We start from the raw sequence: 20056 nt of genomic DNA, 5'->3' as shown, positions 1-20056 counted from the left end.
GCCTAAACACTGAGGCTTTAGAAAGATGTATTTATCTCAGGCTGGGCGCGGTGGCTCACTGTAATCCCAGCACTTTGGGAGACTGAGTTGGACGGATCACTTGAAGTCAGGAGTTCAAGGCCAGCCTGGCCAACATGGTAAAACCCTGTCTCTACTAAACACAAAAATTAGCCAGGCATGGTGGCGGGCGCCTGTAATCCCAGCTACTCAGGAGGCTGAGGCAGGACAATCACTTGAACCAGGGAGACGGAGGTTGCAGTGAACCGAGGTGGCATTACTGCACTCCAGCCTGGGCGACAGAGTGGGATTGCCTCTCAAAAACAAACAAACAAAAAGAAAAAGTTAACGTTTCGAGAAAGGTGTATTTATCTCAAATGAATAAAGCGCAACTGTAGTGTGTTCCAAGGTTTCAACAGGAAGTGAATATTTTAGGTGGTTTTAAAAAAATTCTATTTTGATCATAGTGTTTTAGGAACTAAATCATGATTCTAAGTCTACTATAGTAAATCCCTACTGAAACCCTGTATGCTGCCTTTCCTCAGTACTTAGGGGTTCAAGCTGTCATTTTTGTACTACTCTTCCTGATTTTTGTACTACTCTTCCTGATTTTTGTACTACTCTTCCTGATTTTTGTACTACTCTTCCTGATTTTTGTACTACTCTGTTTTGTGGTCATTCCACACCTACGAGCTTGGTCTCTCTAGCAAATTCATAAAACTTCCCAGATCAGGGATCATGTCTTCAATTTGATATCGTTTCAAACCATAGCACTCAATTGAATCAATGTCTATTAAATGTTTATTTCAGTATCTAGAAGATTTATTAACTATCCTTTAAACCTTGTAAAAAAAAATGCATCGTCTTTCCACTGATCTGAAAATGTACTTTCCTTCCATGTGTGTACATGATTTGTTTCAGGTAATTTGGCAACAAACAGTTCCTAAAATACTTGCCATAATGGTAGACTTTTTTTCTGGATTAAGTAAGTATAGAAAAGGAAGGAGATTCATACACTTAGACCCTTAGGTGCCCTCATGAATTTTACACAAGTCCTATTCTACAGATCTGCCCCTGTGGTCCAAAAACTCCACTAAAAGAAGAGAATGTGGAGGCAATAATGACTCTATGATAGGTAAGAAATGTTTTTTGTGAATTAAAGAAAACAGATAAACACGACTTGACGGCTGTGTACACTACGCTGTGGGCTTGGCACACATTATTTTATTTTATTTAATCCTCAAAATGTTCCTGTAGGGTAGATTAAGGAAGCAAACTCAAGGAGGTTAACTAGCTTGCCCAATGCCTCCCAGTGAACAAGTGTGAAGAGAGGATCCAACTCAATCCCGAGTCATTTTCCCACTTCAGGGCTGGATTTTTAAAGGCCAAACAAGTTATCAAGTTAAGAAAACATTCAATGACAGAGGCAAAGATTTTAAAATAAGATTAAAATAAATGTTCGTACAAGATGAAAATATAAGATAGTGGAACGTATATACAATGAATGTTGGCATAAAGCTACAGCTTTAAAGATACAGCTTAATAGCAGTCCATCCCCTGGGATTCAAACCTTGCCTTGAAAATACTCCCAGTTGGGAAAGTAAGACATCACTTATCTAATTCTGAATAAATGGTATAATTAACCTACTATGGAATAGGAATGATAAAAACAATGGTTGAGAAGCAGTTTTCAGGCATTCTGATCTGCCTCATTGACTAAAAACTGGTAACATTCACAGAACTCATCGTTTTGTCTTTAAATTCTTCCCCTAGCTAATCTGCAACAATGCATTTTTACCTAATGCTTTGCATATTTCTGTGCTGCTAATTAGCACAGTGTATTATCTTATTCATATAGCTAACACTTAGACATACTACCTAGAACTAAACATTGTCTCCATTGCTGAATTTATTACTTATGATATACATGTCAAATGTCTATGACATATACATACATATACATGTATATATGTGTGTATATATATGTCCAGTCTCACTGAAGACAAAGAATTTTTAAAAATTATGGCCATATCGACCAAATAAGCAGAAAAGACACATAATGCCAAATCTATAGAAATCTTCCACCTTATAGAAAAGAAGTACATTTAGATTATCTTGCTTGGAAAGAGTCCAAAGAGCAGCAAAGAGACTCTGAAGCTTTTTCTCTTTTAAATCCTACCAGGAGACTTACAATAAGAGCTTCCTCAACCACAGAGCACTGGTCGGCTCAGAAAATGGACAACCTCATCCTCTCACTTGGGTGAAAGGTCCTCTGGATCTTTTTCAGTAGCTCCAGATTCAAGAACAGGCCACATATAAACCACCCAAGAAATACAGTTAGTTAGCTACATAATTCTCAAACACAGTAGCGACTTTTGTCTGGTGGATTTGTTGTCTTGAACTTCATGGCCAAAGAGTTCTTAACCCGCTTGTTACATGTTAACTCCATTCTTCTTATCCAGTCCTTAGTGGAAACAGGAAACGGCTGCTTTCCATCACTCAGAGAACATCCCTCATATTCTTGGAGACTATGATTAAGTCCCCCTCAGCGTGCTTGCTTGCTCTCTCTAAACTAAATAAACCCAGTTCCTTTAGACCATATTTAGAGGTGTAATTTCCCAAACCTTTAATCATTTGGGTTGCTAACAAGGACGAATGATGCTATATAAAAGTTTTCCTCCTACAGCTTCATGATTTTGCTTCAGAACTGTCTAGAAAACCTTCTAATCACATCATAAAGTCTTGAATCTTAACTTGAAAGGTATCTTCTTCCTAAGAATAGGCACAACCTCACTATCCTCTGTTTATCTCCCATTTATCACCCACACTAACTGAACTATAATAGAAGAAGGCATGGAAAATCAACCTGCTGCTTACATTCAAAAGTTTATACAGGAAGTGACCAGATCAGTCAACTTCCCATTCTATTTTAGCCTTTGCTGTCTGTCTTTCTCGGGTCTCTGAACAAAAAGAGTATTGAATGTTAGTAGTTGTGGATATGTAGCTGTTAATTGTTTTTCTAGATTCACGAGTCATTTGCTTCTAAATTTCTTTATACATCTTTTTTTTTTTTTTTTTGAGATAGGGTCTCACTCTATCACCCAGGTTGGAGTGCAGTGGCGTGATCTTGGCTCACTGCAACCTCTGCCTCCCAGGTTCAAGTGATTCTCTTGCCTCAGACTCTGGAGTAGCTGGGACTACAGGTGTGCGTCACCCATGCTTGGCTAATTTTTTGTATTTTTAGTAGAGACAGGGTTTTGCCATGTTGCTCAGGCTGGTCTCGAGCTACCCACCTCAGCCTCCCAAAGTGCTAGGATTACAGGCTTGAGCTACCATGCCTGGCCTCTTTATATATCTTATCATGACAAAGATAATTTAGTTGAATAGTAGAAGCTCTCTTAACTGGCCTCCCCTTAACTGGCCAGAGTAACCAGCATTCTCCATTAATTCTGTGTTTTATAATATGCATTGGCTGATGCCCAAAGCACACTGGGGATCATTGGGGAAAGTTACTCTCCAAGCACTTCCAGTCTTACCAGTTGAGTTGTATGCTTAACAAATATTAATTATATACATTTCTTTTTTTCCCTAGAAAGCATGAAATGATAAACATTTCTAAACCTGCTTATGACACTTGGACTTGTTATTGTAATTATGCAAGTTAATTAAATGGTCTAGAAACTGATGAAATGCAGGACCAAAAGTAAAGAGAGCTGTTTCTTCTCTGAAAGCTAGTTGACTATCTTGGAAAGTCTTCATAAAGACAAGTTCCTACAGAAAAGAAAGTTTTTTGGAAAACAGTTTGCTAGTTCCTCAAAAAGGCAAACATTGAATTACCCCATGATCCAGAAATTCCACTCTTAAGATATATAGCCAAAAGAACTGAAAGCTGGCACTCAAGCAATACTTATACATCTATGTTCATAGCAGCATTACTCACAATAGTCAGAAGGTGGGAAAAAATTCAAGTACTCATCAAGAGATGAATGCATAAACAAAATGTAGTACACTAATCCACTAAGATATTATTCAGCCATAAGAAAGAATAAAATTCAGACACATGCTACATGACATGGATGAACTCTGAGAATTATGCTAAGTGAAATAAGCTGACACAGAAGGACAAATATTGTGATTCCACTTACAAAAGGTACTTTAAATAGGCAAATTCATAGAGATAAAAAGCAGAATAGGCCAGGCACAGGGGCTCACGCCTGTAATCCCAGCTCTTTGGGAGGCCGAGGCGGGCAGATTACCTGAGGTCAGGAGTTTGAGACCAGCCTGGCCAACATGGTGAAACCCCATCTCTACTAAAAATACAAAAATTAGCCAGGTGTGGTGGCACACACCTGTAATCCCAGCTACTTGGGAGACTGAGGCAGGAAAATTGCTTGAGCCCAGGAGGCGGAGGTTGCAGTGAGCTGAGATCGTGCCACTGCACTCCAGCCTGGCTGACAGAGCAAGACTCTGTCTCAAAAAAAAATAAAAATAAAAAAATAAAAATAAAAATAAAAAAAAGATGCTCATGGATAGGAAGAATCAGTATCGTGAAAATGGCCATACTGCCCAAGGTAATTTATAGATTCAATGCCATCCCCATCAAGCTACCAATGACTTTCTTCACAGAATTGGAAAAAACTACTTTAAAGTTCATATGGAACCAAAAGAGCCCACATTGCCACGACAATTCTAAGCCAAAAGAACAAAGCTGGAAGCATCATGCTACCTGACTTCAAACTATACTACAAGGCTACAGTAACCAAAACAGCATGGTACTGGTACCAAAACAGAGATATAGACCAATGGAACAGAACAGAGCCCTCAGAAATAACACCACACATCTACAACCATCTGATCTTTGACAAACCTGACAAAAACAAGAAATGGGGATAGGATTCCCTATTTAATAAATGGTGCTGGGAAAACTGGCTAGCTACATGTAGAAAGCTGAAACTGGACCCCTTCCTTACACCTTATACAAAAATTAATTCAAGATGGATTAAAGACTTACATGTTAGACCTAAAACCATAAAAACCCTAGAAGAAAACCTAGGCAATACCATTCAGGACAAAGGCATGGGCAAGGACTTCATGTCTAAAACACCAAAAGCAATGACAACAAAAGCCGAAATTGACAAATGGGATCTAATTAAACTAAAGAGCTTCTGCACAGCAAAAGAAACTACCATCAGAGTGAACAGGCAACCTACAGAATGGGAGAAAATTTTTGCAATCTACCCATCTGACAAAGGGCTAATATCCAGAATCTACAAAGAACTTAAACAAATTTACAAGAAAAATTCAAACAACTCCATCAAAAAGTAGGCAAAGGATACAAACAGACACTTCGCAAAAGAAGACATTTATGCAGCCAACAGACACATGAAAAAATGCTCATCATCACTGGCCATCAGAGAAATGCAAATCAAAACCACAATGAGATATCATCTTATACCAGTTAGAATGGCGATCATTAAAAAGTCAGGAAACAACAGCTGCTGGAGAGGATGTGGAGAAATAGGAACACTTTTACACTGTTGTTGGGACTGTAAACTAGTTCAACCATTGTGGAAGTCAGTGTGGTGATTCCTCATGGGTCTAGAACTAGAAATACCATTTGACCCAGCCATCCCATTACTGGGTATATACCCAAAGGATTATAAATCATGCTGCTATAAAGACACATGCACATGAATGTTTATTGTGGCACTATTCACAATAGCAAAGACTTGGAACCAACCCAAATGCCCATCAATGATAGACTAGATTTAAGAAAATATGGCACATGTACACCATGGAATACTATGCAGCCATAAAAAAGGATGAGTTCATGTCCTTTGTAGGGACATGGATGAAGCTGGAAACCATCATTCTCAGCAAACTGTCACAAGGACAGAAAACCAAACACTGCATGTTCTCACTCATAGGTGGGAATTGAACAATGAGAACACTTGGACACAGGAAGGGGAACATCACACACCGGGGCTTGTCCTGAGGTGGGGGGAGGGCGGAGGGATAGCATTAGGAGATACACCTAATGTAAATGACAAGTTAATGGGTGCAGCACACCAACATGGCACATGTATACATATGTAACAAACCTGCACATTGTGCACATGAACCCTAGAACTTAAAGTACAATAACAAAATAAATAAATAAATAAATAAATAAAAAGAAAAAAGAAAAAAAAAGAAGCAGAATAGAGGTTAGAGGTTAGCAGGGGTGTAGAAGGTAAGTAGAAAGTATTGTTTCATGGGTACAGAGTTTCCGCTGGTGATAAAAAAAAGTTCTAGAAATGGATAGTGGTGATGGCTATACAATATTGTGGTGAATGTACTTAATGCTGCTGACTTGTATACTTAAAGAATAGTTAAACTGTAATGTTTACATTATGTATATTTTATCACAATAATTTGTTTTCTAATTTTAGGTGTGAGAGAGACAGCTATAAAAGAAATAATATGATAAAAATTTAGAAGAATCCTACACTCGGGTTGCTCAGCAATTGTCCTTAAACATCTCTCTCTACTTCAGAAAAATGAAAATAGAAATTGTAGATGATGCACTATAAATGTGATTTATACAAAACAAAATGACATGGATTGGTAATTGGCACATCCATGTCAAAGAAAAGTCCTTGGCCTTTCATTAAAAAAACTCAGCCTCAGCATGTGAATGTGTATGTATACATCCGTATGTACATACATATATATTTGTTTTAAGTTTTAAAAATTTAAGGTTTGTATCTCTCTCTGTTTCTCTCTCATATGTTTTTCTAATCCCTTGCTTTAACTGATTTTTTAATCTTTAACTGACCAACAACTGCTTCTGATTGAATTAGAAAAGGGGGCTTCTCATGTATTAAAAATGAGATTTAGCTGTCTCTGGCTTAGCTGCCACCCACAGTGATGTTTGAATGCCACCTTCATTACATTACTGATATATACTCATTATAATATGTGTGAAATACCCACATATCACCTTCAGCAAGGCTCCAAGCTCTTCATTGAATTACACAACTCCCTACACAAAAGCATCCATTCATTTCTCTGCCATTGGAAAGCAGCCAACCGGGGAGTGGATAAAGGTGAAAGTCACTGATGTTACCCAATAGTTTGAGGGGGGAAAAAACAAGTAGAAGTCTAGATACAAAATTATAGCCAGAAGAAATCTTAACCTTAAAAAAAATTGCTGTAAAACAACTCAGGATTTGGGTTAGACACTAAGGGCAACATCTCTTACACATCTATGAGACATTGCAAAGAGTTATAAGAAAGCATTGAGAATTCAATGTTACTTTCCATATTCATACATCAACGGATCCACAGGAGACCATGGGGCAATTCAATCAGACTTCCAATGCAAAGGGAATTTAACTATAGCGCTGTAGAGAAAAACTGACACCAGGTTCATTAGTGTGGGCCCATCTTGTTTTTAAATGCATTTAATGTTTTTAATGCTTTAAATATGTTTAATCATTAAATATCTTTAAGTGTATTCAATGTTTAAATGTATTTAAATGTTTTAAATGTTTGCAGTGACTTGCAAGTAGTGATGAACAAATGATGAATCAAACATTCACTCTGCTGGCTGTGAGCGTGAGTCTCTCGGATCTGCCTGACCTCAAGTCATTCACTTCAGCGTTATGAAATACTAGCATTGGCAAGCACTTTGAGGCCATCTGCTTCAATCCAATACAGTTCATTCTCTAACATCTCTTTGTCTAAAGGCCTCTCATGACCGTGAACTCACTATTTAATGAGAAAGGTCGTCCCCCTTTTGGACAATCCACATTGTTGAGATTCTCCGTTATCTTGGACTTAAAATTTCCATCAACTAGTCTTCCTTAATAATAGCACCATTGCCTCATATTTGTACAACCATTGTAGTTTTTCAAATATTTGAACATTTTGCCATGTTTTTAGCTCTTCACAGAAACCTTGTGGGATGAACATCATGGCCCTTATTATCTGCATTCTAAAAGAAACAGAAGCCCAGGCCGGGCGCCGTGGCTCACATCTGTAATCCCAGCACTTTGGGAGGCTGAGGTGGGTGGATTACTAGGTCAGGAGATCAAGACCATCCTGGCTAACATGGTGAAATCCCGTATCTACTAAAAATACAAAAAATTAGCCGGGCGTAGTGGCTGGCGCCTGTATTCCCAGCTACTTGGGAGGCTGAGGCAGGAGAATGGCGTGAACCCAGGAGACGGAGCTTGTAGTGAGCGGAGATCACGCCACTGCACTCCAGCCTCGGTGACAGAGCGAGACTCCATCTAAAAAAAAACAAACAAACACGGAAGCCTGAAGCACTTAGGTGTGTTAACAAAGCCCTTCAGGAAGAGCCTGGACTAATGTCTTTCCCTCTTAATACCAGTGGAGAAGGCTTTCCAATATTGTTTTTCGCCCTCTGGAGCAAGATGTAAAATTCTTTCTTTTCCATGTCAGGCTCCAGTCACAAGAGGTGGCTTCCCTCAACTGATCCCTTTAAGGCAAAAGTTCAAGGTGTGTCACCATCCTTGTTAAACCCCTTTCCAATGTCTTCTTAAAATTAGTTCCTCAACAAACTCCAGATATGGTCTAACAGAATATGGAGATACACAAAACCTGTCAAATGTGAAGAGGGGAGTAGCTATTGCTTCCCTTGTTCTGGTCACTACTTTTAATGCAAACTATTTACTTTTGGCAACAGCCACATCACATCATTGAGTCACAGAAATTTTTTTGTAAAATAAAACCTTTGTTCTTATTCACAAACTGTTGTTAAGTCAGATTTTTCCACTCCAAATCCTTTCTGGAATGAAGTGTAAAAAAGAGAAAGAAATAATGGAAAGCAAGAAGAGAGGGAGGGTTGGTCTTTCTAGCCCAGTGGTCTCCAATGTTAGCCTGCTTCAGAAACATCTGGAGTGCTCATTAACACAGATTGCTAAGCCCCATCCCCAGAGCTTCTGATTTAATAGGATGAGGTGGAGGCCCAAGAATTTGCATTTATAACAAGTTCCCAGGTGATGCAGAAGCTGCTAACCAGGGATTACTCTGAGAACCACTGCTGTAGCCTGTATTTATATAATTCATTTTTCAAACATAAATGCAAATTACACATATATATCTGTTAATGTTGAACTCTATTATCTGACCCAAATTTTAGCCTTTTGGAATCTCTCTGAATTTTCAGTTTGCTATTCAATGTATAAGCTATTCTTCCGAGCCACAGAGCACCAGCAACAGTGCAGCCAATGTCTTCATCACATTAGTGATAACAATGTTAAAATCATAAGGCCAAAACCAGAACCTGTTGCTGGCTTCCTAGTTACCTCCTTCCTGGTGGCCATTTCTGAAATCAACACTCTGTGGTATGTTGTATACAGCATAAAAAAGTGGAATTTCACTCATTGACTAAGGGTCCTGGTCATCTGGGCCACCTGACAATCAATCCATTCCATTTACTCAGTGGTCCCTTAGAGTTCTTTGAAGAAGCCATAGGGCTTTGCCAAGTGCCTTTGAAAATCATTAGCATAGTGAAAAGGTCCAGAGGCTTTGGAGTCAGACAAGCCTAAACTATGGCTTACTGGATCTATAATTCTCTCATCAATGAAAAGGAATAGTAAAGGAATAGTAAAACCCACCTTGTATGCTTGTTGAGAAAATTAAGTGTCACAGAGTAGGAAGAGCATCAGTCACATTGCCTGGTATTCAATACGAGTGAGTTATTATTACGATTATGTTCCTTACCTTGTCAAAAACTTTCAGAGGCTTCTAATGCCTAGTGAATAAACTCCAGATTCCTTAGTTTAGTATTGATAACACAACTGGCCACCAACCTATCATCTCAGATGCGCCTTTCATCCCTAGAAGCCTAATCTAAACAATATCTCTAAAACATGGATTGTGTACTCCAAATTTTGGCTTCTGACTAGCAACCCTATCAGAATGCCTTTCCCTCCTCCAGTTTTCTCCTAAAAAACAAAACAAAACAAGCCTTTCCACTCTTCACATCCAAACTTGAAGTCCAGTTTTTCAATGATATGCTTACTTTCACTCTAAACTAAAGTCAGGTCCCTTTCCCTAGTTCCCCATGCAATGCTACAGGGTTTGCTGAGCATTTGGTCCCTTGCACATAGTGGCTTCAAGGGTAATCCTGGATGTGTGGAAATGTCCATTTCCTCCAACAGAATATTAAGCCCATAAAAGAGAGAGGGAAACATAAACTTATTTAATCCCCACAAACCCTTATATTTTGGTTTGCTGACACTGGTAGCTTAAAGAATACATATTCATTGATTAATTTTGGAGAAATATGACTCTCTAGGTTGAAACCCTGTTATTAAAGATGAAGATTTTCTCTCAGGCAGACAGGCACAGAGAACACACTCCTGTGGTCATTTCTTGGCTTATCTACAGCAGGAACAAATGATTCTCCAAGACATCACTCCCACATCCATACTCTGGAAGGCTTTCATTGGCTTTGGAGAAGCCTTTTACCCTCATTCAAAGTAATAATAATAATAACTAATAATATTCAAATATTTAATATGATCAGTTAATTTGTTTGGTCAGTCATTCATTCATTGCCGAGCATCTTGTATGCACTTGAGTCCTCATTTATTCATTTGTTTGATTTTATTTTATACCTCACTTCCTCCCGTTTAGTTCAACAAATATTAGGCACTGGCTGTAAGCAAAGCATTGCATTATATGTATACCCCAGGATAATAAGATGGTGCCTGTTCTTAAAGGAGTGCATTGGGTAGTAAGGGAATATAGACATCTCAACAAAAACTTAAAACAACATGTTCATAGGTTACCAGAAAATGTTACAGGCAGGGCATCTATCCCTGCCAGGTAGATGAGGTCAGGGAAGATTTCCTGGAGAGAGGAGAGTGTAAAAGGATAACTATGAACATCCAAAAAACCAGCACCAAGAGAACACAGTCCAGGTAATAGAGATGTTCTGGTTCATTAGAAAGGAGAACAAGGCCAGGCATGGTGCCTCACGCCTGTAATCTCAGCACTATGGGATGCTGAGATGGGAGGATCGTTTGAGCCCAGAAGTTTGAGACCAATCTGAGCCACATAATGAGACCTCACCTCTATGAAAACATTTTTAAAAATTAGCTGGACATGGTGGTGCACATCTGTAGTCCCAGTTACTCAAAAGGCTAGGGCAGGAGGATCTGTTGAGCCCGGGAGGTTGAGGCTGCAGCGAGCCAAGATTGCACCACTGCATTCCAGCCTGCGTGACAGAGTGAGACTCTGTCCAAAAAAAAAAGAAAGAAAGAAGAATGAAAGAAAGAGAGAAAGAAAGAAAGGAAGGAAGAAAGAAAGAGATAGAAATAAATAAATAAATAAATGATGGAAGAAAGAGAAGAAAGAAAGAAAGAAAGAAAGAAAGAAAGAAAGAAAGAAAGAAAGAAAGAAAGAAAAAGAAAGAAAGAAAGAAAAAAAGCAAGCAAGCAAGCAGGCAGGCAGGCAGGCATCCTCCTCTCTCTTCAGTGCCCTTTTATCTTTTCTAACAATATATACTAGGATTTAGGGAGAGTTGGCTTGATAGGTGTATGGGTTGCCTAGAACTGTAGTAACAAAGTACCATAAACTGGGTGGCTTAAAATAACACAAACTTAGCCTGTCACAGATCTGGGGGCTAGAAGTCTGAAATCAGGGTGTTGGCTGGGCCATGCTCTCTCTGACGCCTCAAGGGAGGATCCTTCTTTCCCTCTTCTAGCATCTGGTGGTTTGCTGGCAACTTTTGGTATTCCTTGGCTATAGTTGCATAGCTTCAATTTCTGCCTTCATCTTCACATGGCAGGCTCCCTGTGACTGTGTCTTCACATGGCTGTCTTTTTATAAGGACAGCAGTCACACTGGATTAGGGACCCACCCTCCTGCAGGATGACCTCATCTCAACTAATTATATCTGCAATGACCCTATTTTCAAATCAGATCACATTCCAAAGTACTGGGGATTATGACTTCAACATAACTTTTTTTGTATGTGTAGCAGAAGGGATACAATCCCACTTCTAACAGTACGGATTCATAAATTATACTGTGGGGAGCATAATGCTGAATCTAACTATGAGCTCCTTCAAAGCAAAAAATGTTCTTTCTCTCTCTTATTATCCCCACAGAGTCTTTTTCATGGCAGCTTACACAATCCCTGCTTGGTAAATTCTTATTAACTAACAGACTTCATTAGAAAGACACATTTGATCAAGTGACAAATAAGCCCTCAAACAATCGGTCCTTTATAGTGATAAAAAAAACTTGCTTCTTGGAATTTTATAACACCTAGAAACCCACCACAGAGATTATATATATCAAGAAGGACAGAAAGAATCATCAGACAGAATAAGCAATTTAATACTGTATTTTATCCTTTCTACTTATTTCATTATAAAAATGAAATGAGGGAGAGAAAGCAAGAAAGAGAATTTCCAAATAATAGCCAGTGGAGCCTTATAGAGAATCAGAACTGGGTAAAGTGGCTTTTATTTCATGGAGGCACAAACGGAGCTCTCTCTTCCTGTCTAACTGTAGCCTCCTTGATTATGCTGGGTCACTTCGGGGGTGCCTACCACACTGACATACTGCATGATTATCCTTCAGAAGTGGCTTAACACACCCAGTACTTATCTTGCTTCTTCCATCACCATGTCCTGTAATTGCCATGGCTCCTTTATAATTGCATCTGTCTAAGAGGTCGTAAGTAATGTATACCTGGCAACAGTTTCATGAGGGCCTTCAGTCAGATCCCATGGAATACACATCAGCCTCAGAAGACTGAGAATACAAGTCTCTTTGGAGCTCAGATAGCTGTATTATTATGTCATTATGTGAACTCTTTCTCTTTACAGTAGACTATTATTGCACATTGATATACACCTGTATTATACATACCCATGTGAAATTATGATAAAGCATGGCATACGCAGACCTTCAATGACCTTTATGGAAATGTCACTAGATGTGCCTTCAAGTTACACACACACACACACACACACACGCACACACACACACGCACACACACACAGAAAAGTCTCTCCTCTGTGATGAAAACACCTTATAATTCCCCATTGTTTCCTTCATTAAAAAAAAAACTTTACAGATGAACCTTTGTGCTGAGTGCACATGTGCATAAACAAGTAAATCCATTTCTCCAGATTGAAGGGATGAAGGAGTCCTTTGTGTGAACAGAAAGTCTCTCGGATGCTGCAGCTCAGTAGCATTCATGAGACCATCAGGTATAAATCACACAAAAGAGAAAAGGATTCAACTGGACTAAAGCCACATCAGTATAGACCAGGCGAGAGAGGGGTGCAGTACAATACGTAATGGTAGAATTTGAAGGAGAATTAAATCAAGACTGTACTGTCTTTTTCTTGGCTGAATTCCTACAGTCTTTGAGGCTGTACCACACAGCCCAGCACTATGAATTTTGAGAACGACCTAGCTATTTCCTGCCATTGAGGGAAAGACTGCCCACAAGACCTCAAGCTCTCTGGAGCCATATCTTCTAATTTTTTATTTGACCTCCTCCTTCCAATTCCACTCTGACTTTAACATGTGCACTTGGGGAACAGACTTCTAACACGATTCCTACCTCCTGGCACCTATAACATATGTGGCCTGTACTATAACTTAAATGAGCACTTTAATTTAGGGCATGTGACTATAAACTAACAAGCCCAAATAAATAAATAAAGAGCTTGTTTTTTCTGAAACATCAAGTTTATGGGGTACCCAAGAATATCAATTTCATTAATTTATTACATAACTTTATTTTATTTTTTACCTACATGGTTATTATCTATTAATATTAAATACTTCATCAGAATTAGCTCTGAATAAGTCACAGAAGATGCATAGTTATATACATTTCTTTCTTCATCAATATTTAGATATCTTTAAAACAAATGGAGCAGAATTTCCAAATCTGAATAAATGAGTGATGTTTCTCAACAGAATCCCCTCGTAAAGTTACATACTTATTTGAAGGACATTCCTTATAGTTGAATCTTATTTTGACATTTTAGTTATATTCATTCAAAAACACTTATTGAACACCCACTGTGGACCAGACACATCTCCAGGAGTTTATGGCTAGAGGTAGATTACAAACAACATAAAGATGGAATAGATCAAATATGGCACATAATGAAGATTATCAAGGAGAAAAGCACAGTAGACATTGGGGCTAGGATGTGTTGGGAAAAGTGACTCTGAGATCTTAGGTATGGTGGCCAAAGAGCCACCTCCCTGAGCAGGTGGTCTCTAAGGAAAGACCTAAAGAAATAAAGAGAACCAGCCATATGGGTAGTTGGGAAAAGCACTGTGGGTGGAGGGAACAGTGGCCACAAGCCACAGGAAGGAGGGAGTGCAGTGTCTGAGGAAGAGCAAAGAGGTCATTGACAAATGGGGAGCCCTATGAATGAGGGGGAAATTATGGCTGAGGGGTGGGTGACTAAGGAATAGGTCAGAGCCAGCCTCCTAAGTCATGGTAAGGACTTGGCTTCTACTCAGGGTGAGATACGAAGCCACTGTAGAGCTTTAAAGAGAGGACTTTGATCTGAGCAACATTTTATCAGGAATCACATTGATTGCTATGCTGTAAACAGCTGCTGAGGGGGTGTATTAGTCCATTTTCATGCTGCTGATAAAGACATACCTGAGACTGAGCAATTTACAAAAGAAAAAGGTTTATTGGACTTACAGTTCCACATGGCTGAGGAGGCCTCACAATCATGATGGAAGGCAAAGAGAAGAAAGTCATATCTTAAGTGGATGGCAGCAGGCAAAGAGAGAGAGCTTGTGTAGGGGAATGCCTCTTTTTAAAACCATCACATCATGAGACTTATCGTGATATCATGAGACTTATTCACAATTACGAGAACAGCACGGGAAAGACTTGCCCCCATGATTCAATTACCTCCCACTAGGTCCCTCCTACAACACACGGAAATTCAAGATGAGATCTGGGTGGGGACACAGCCAAAACATACCATTCTGCCCCAGCCCCTCCCAAATTTCATGTCCTCACATTTCAAAACCAATCATGCCTTCTCAACAGTTCCCCAAAGTCTTAACTCATTTCAGCGTTAACTCAAAAGTCCACAGTACAAAGTCTCATCTGAAACAAGGAAAGTCCCTTCTGCCTATGAGCCTATAAAATCAAAAGCAAGTTAGCTACTTACTAGATACAATGGGGGTACAGGCATTGGGTAAATATAGTCATTCCAAATGGGAGAAATTGGCCAAAACAAAGGGGCTGTAGGCCCTATGAAAGTCTGAAATCCAGCAGGGCAGTAAAATCTTAAAGCTCCAAAATGATCTCCTTTGACTCCATGTCTCACGTCCAGGTCATGCTGATGCAAGAAGTGGGCTCCCATGGCCTTGGGCAGCTCCACCCCCATGGCTTTGCAAGGTATAGCCCCCTTCTTGGCTGCTTTTATGGGCTAGTGTTGAGTGTCTTGTGATTTTTCCAGGCATATGGTGCAAGCTGTTGGTGGATCTACCATTCTGGGGTCTGGAAGACGGTGGCCCTCTTTTCACAGCTCCACTAGGTGCCTCAGTAGAAACTCTGTGTGGGGGCTCCAACCCCATATTTCATTTCTGCACTGCCCTAGCAGAGGTTCTCCATGAGGACCCTACCCCTATAGCAAACTTCTGCCTGGGCATCCAGGCATTTCCATACATCTTCTGAAATCTAGGCAGAGGTTTCCAAAACCCAGTTCTTTACTTATGTGCACTCACAGGCTCAACACCATGTAGAAGCTGCCAAGGCTTGGGGCTTGCACCCTCTGAAGCCATGGCCCAAGCTCTATGTTGGCCCTTTTCAGCCACAGCTGGAGTGGCTGGGATGCAGGGCACCAAATCCCTAGGCTGCACACAGCACAGGGACCCTGGGCCAGGCCCACAAAACCACATTTTCCTCCTAGGCCTTCAGGCCTGTGATGGGAGGGGCTGCCATGCAGACCTCTGGCATGCCCTGGAGACATTTTTCCCATTGTCTTGGGGATTAACATTTGGCTCCTTATTACTTAAGCAAATTTTTGCATCCAAGTTCAATTTCACCTCAGAAAATGAGATTTTCTTTTCTATTACATTGTCAGGTTGCAAATTTTCCAAACTTTTATTTTCTGTTTCCCTTTTAAAACTGAATGCCTTTAACAGCACCCAAGTCACATCTTGAATGCTTTGCTGCTTAGAAGTCTCTTTCACCAGATACCCTAAATCATCTGTCTCAAGTACAAAGTTCCACAAATCTCTAGGGCAGGGGCAAAATGCCATCAGTCTCTGCTAAAACATAGCATAGAGTCACCTTTGCTCCAGTTCCCAACAAGTTCCTGATCTCCATCTGAGACCACCTCAGCCTGGACCTTATTATTCATATCACCATCAGCATTTTTGTCAAAGCCATTCAACAGGTCTCTAGGAAGTTCCAAACTTTCCCACATTTTCCTATCTTCTTCTGAGCCCTCCATACTGTTTTAACCTCTGCTCATTACCCAGTTCCAAAGTCGCTTCCACATTTTGGGTATCATTTCAGCATCACCTCACTCTACTGATACCAATTTACTGTATTAGTTCATTTTCCCGCTGCTGCAAGACTGGGCAATTTACAAAAGAAAAAGGTTTATTGGACTTACAGTTCCATGTGGCTGGGGAGGACTCACAGTCACGGCAGAAGGTGAAAGGCACATCTCACATGGTGGCAGACAAGAGAAGAGAGCTTGCGCAGGGGAACGCCTCTATTTAAAACCATCAGATCTCATGAGATTTATTCACTATCACAAGAGCAGCGTGGGAAAGACTTGCTCCCATGATTCAATTACCTCCCACCCAGTCCCTCCCACAACACATTTGAATTCAAGATGAGATTTGAGTGGAGACACAGCCAAACCATATCAAGGGGCCAGGGTGGAAACAGGGGGAGCAACAAGGAGGCCACTGCCATGGCCCAGGTGAGAGACAAGAACTGCTTGGACAAGCATAGTAACAGCAGAGACATGGGAGGTGGTTGACTTTCAGAAATATAAGAACCAGTAAAATCAGCTGAATGACTTATCATTTTCCTCTTCCATAGAACTTTGGCAGTCTTCAAAAATCAACACTACCTTTTGCAAATCCAGATTTGTCCCCTTTGGGGAAATCTCAAGTATGTATGCTGGGCTCTGCCACAGTTCTAGAATAGGGGTTCCAAAAAATATCCTGAGTACTGTTGGCATTGAGAAAATAACATACATGCTCTCTTGAAACAGCTTTTGCCCTAAAGGAGGTTACAGAATAGTTGGCATACTGAACGTTTACGACATGAAAAAAAAGGAATCTTATTAAAAATCAATTGGGAAGCATATATCAAGCCTATTTGTGTGGTGGTGGAGCAGGAAGAGGTAGTAACAGGACAGGAGATGAGATAAAAAGACACCCCTATTGCAGTCAGTCATTGTAATCATTCTTCAAAAAGAGAAGCAAGACAGAGCACAGCCCCCAGCTCAGCACTGCAGCCCTTAACATCTTGATAAAGCCAATGTACACAGTGATAAAACAATGGCTGTTCCCCAAAACCCTGCTCTGTCCCACTGTTAACAGAAAACAGATCAGACCTCATCCAAGCAGAGATGACTGACACCACTGTTGAGTGGTTTTAGAATCACAAGCCAACCTTAGGGGAAGTATGAACCATGTTCAAGATGACAAGAAAAATCCTGACAGTAACCTACTGCCTCTGCATCTTATGTGCCAGACACTTAACCTAGGCGTTCTCCTCACAGGAACTCATTAGGCAAGAACGGTTATCTCCATTTTCAGATGAAAAACTGAGGTTCAGAGAAAGGGCTGACTGGCTACAAAGGTCTTCTCCTTTCCCACTCTGATATGCTCATCCGCAAATTTTTTTTTTTTTTTTTTTTTTGAGACAGAATCTCGCTCTGTCACCCAGGCTGGAGTGCAGTGACACAATCTGGGCTCACTGCAACTTCCGCCTACCAGGCTCAAGTGATTCTTCTGCCTCAGCCTCCTGAGTAGCTAGGATTACAGGTGCCTGCCACCAAGCCTGGCTAATTTTTATATTTATAGTAGAAATGGGGTTTCACCATGTTGGCCAGGCTGGTCTCAAACTCCTGACCTCAAGTGTTCCACCCACCTCGGCCTCCCAAAGTGCTGGAATTACAGGCATGAGCCACCGTGCCCGGCCTGCTCATCTGCAACTTAATGAACCACCACAAGCTGAGTGAGTGGAAAATATTCTTGAAGGAGACTCTGAAGCAAACTCCTGGGACAGCAACCAAGAACCCAGACCCTACAGCAAGAAGGGCTAGTGGAAGCGTTCATTTTTAACAGAGTCTAAGCAGATCATAAATTTCACACTGTTTCTTACAAAAGTTCAAACTCAATGCTCGGAAACTGTAATGATAATAATAGTAACCGCTGAGGATACAGATACTGTGCTAGAAGTTTCCATGCATTATCTCTATGCCTTATAAAATATTTGCCAAGTAGGTGCTTTTATCTGCATTTTAGTGGTGTGGAAATAGTGTTAGTGACATGACTTCCTCAGACTCCCCAAAGGACCAAAGCTATGCCTTGAACCCACCCTGATCAACTCCAAAGTTTGTGTTCTTTCTGCTAGTATGGAATCATGGTCAACAGTATGATCCCTGGGGTCAGACTGCCTGGGTTCAAATCCTGGTTCTGCTTCTTCCTACCTGCCTGGCCTGGGCAAGCTACTTAACTTCACTGTATCCCAGTTTCCTCACTTGTAAAAGAAGGATGAGACCAGTACCTACCTTAGCACACAGTAAGCACTGCATGTATTAGCGATAATTATCAATATTGTTACTGAGTCATATTATGAAAAAAGAATAAGATTATTAGTTACTATTGCATATTCATTAACATTTATTTGAATACAGTGGAGAAGGGCTGCTGTTCATTCTACTTTTTTGGGGGTCTTGTCTGCTGACAAGGTTAACACACTTGTGCTAATGTTATAACCTAATGCAAATGATAACAATCCAGTTTCCTTATGAGGCAAGCACGCCATTTGATCAGTTTGAAAAAAAAACCTGAGATATTAATAGCCTTGTGCAAACAAAGTGTTTATTATACCTCATGGCTTTTTTTTTTTTTTTTAGGTGGGTTACTATGCTATGTATGTCTCCAATGCGGCGCCGGGGCTAGGATCAGTATTAAGAAGATTGTATGCTGTAAAATTATGTACAACGGGAGCACAATATGGCTTTTTGTTTGTTTGTTTGTTTGTTTTTCAGTAGCATTTTTGCAAGTCTAATTTAACAGACAGTTTTTTGGCTGACCTCTTTTTATTTTACACCCCCTTGGGCAATATGAGAAATGAAAGCTGAATCGTGTGTGTGTGTGCGCGCGCGCATGCACGCACAAACACAAGCACATGCATGTGTTTAGGGTTAGGAAAAAGAGGCAATTTTCATTAACCCCATTAGTGCTGTGCTCCCTGGTATGATAAAAACCCCACCTTTCAATTTTGCAGCGTTAAAATCCCTTAAAAGGTAGGCCTAGGCCAGCTACCCTGAACTTTCACTATGAAACCATAAGAATGTGCGTTTTAAAATCTGTTGCAGAGATGTTACATATGGAATGTCCATTAAAGGTAGCTGATGATTCACTCCCCCCTACTACAATCTTCGCTTACTTATTTTGCTCCACAAACATCAATTCACCCTATCATCCTCAAGTCTGAAAAATCAGTTAGTATTTACTATACAAAACTAAGTGGACGTAAATGACTTAAGATTTCGCCACTGTTTTATATATCCTTGCAACTGATAGCTTCTAGAAATGTCATTTCATCACATTTGACAAGCTGGTTACTGTTTAAATGCAAATTCAACGAGGCATTAAAATCCTAAGGAAAGAGGTCAGGGCAAATAGGAAGACAGATTTTATTTTACAGATGCTCCTCGACTTACAAGGGATTGTGTCCTGATATCATACGTATGAACAAAAGGAAGTTGAGTCACTTTTACACCATTATAAAGTTGAAAAAATCTTAAGTAGGGGACCATCTGTACTTTCACTTGCC

At 40.1% G+C, this 20056-nt stretch overlaps 1 protein-coding gene across 3 annotated transcripts in view; it reads right to left on the bottom strand.

Moving 5' to 3' along the window:
- The window catches only part of TGFB2 (transforming growth factor beta 2), a 114886-nt gene that overhangs the window by 10877 nt on the left and 83953 nt on the right, over positions 1–20056 (bottom strand). The window lies entirely within an intron of this gene.

Source organism: Symphalangus syndactylus, chromosome 19, assembly GCF_028878055.3.
Source record: "Symphalangus syndactylus isolate Jambi chromosome 19, NHGRI_mSymSyn1-v2.1_pri, whole genome shotgun sequence".
Classification (NCBI taxonomy): domain Eukaryota; kingdom Metazoa; phylum Chordata; class Mammalia; order Primates; family Hylobatidae; genus Symphalangus; species Symphalangus syndactylus.
The sequence above is the reverse complement of the archived record's forward strand: the minus strand, read 5'-3'. Positions and strand labels throughout refer to the sequence as shown.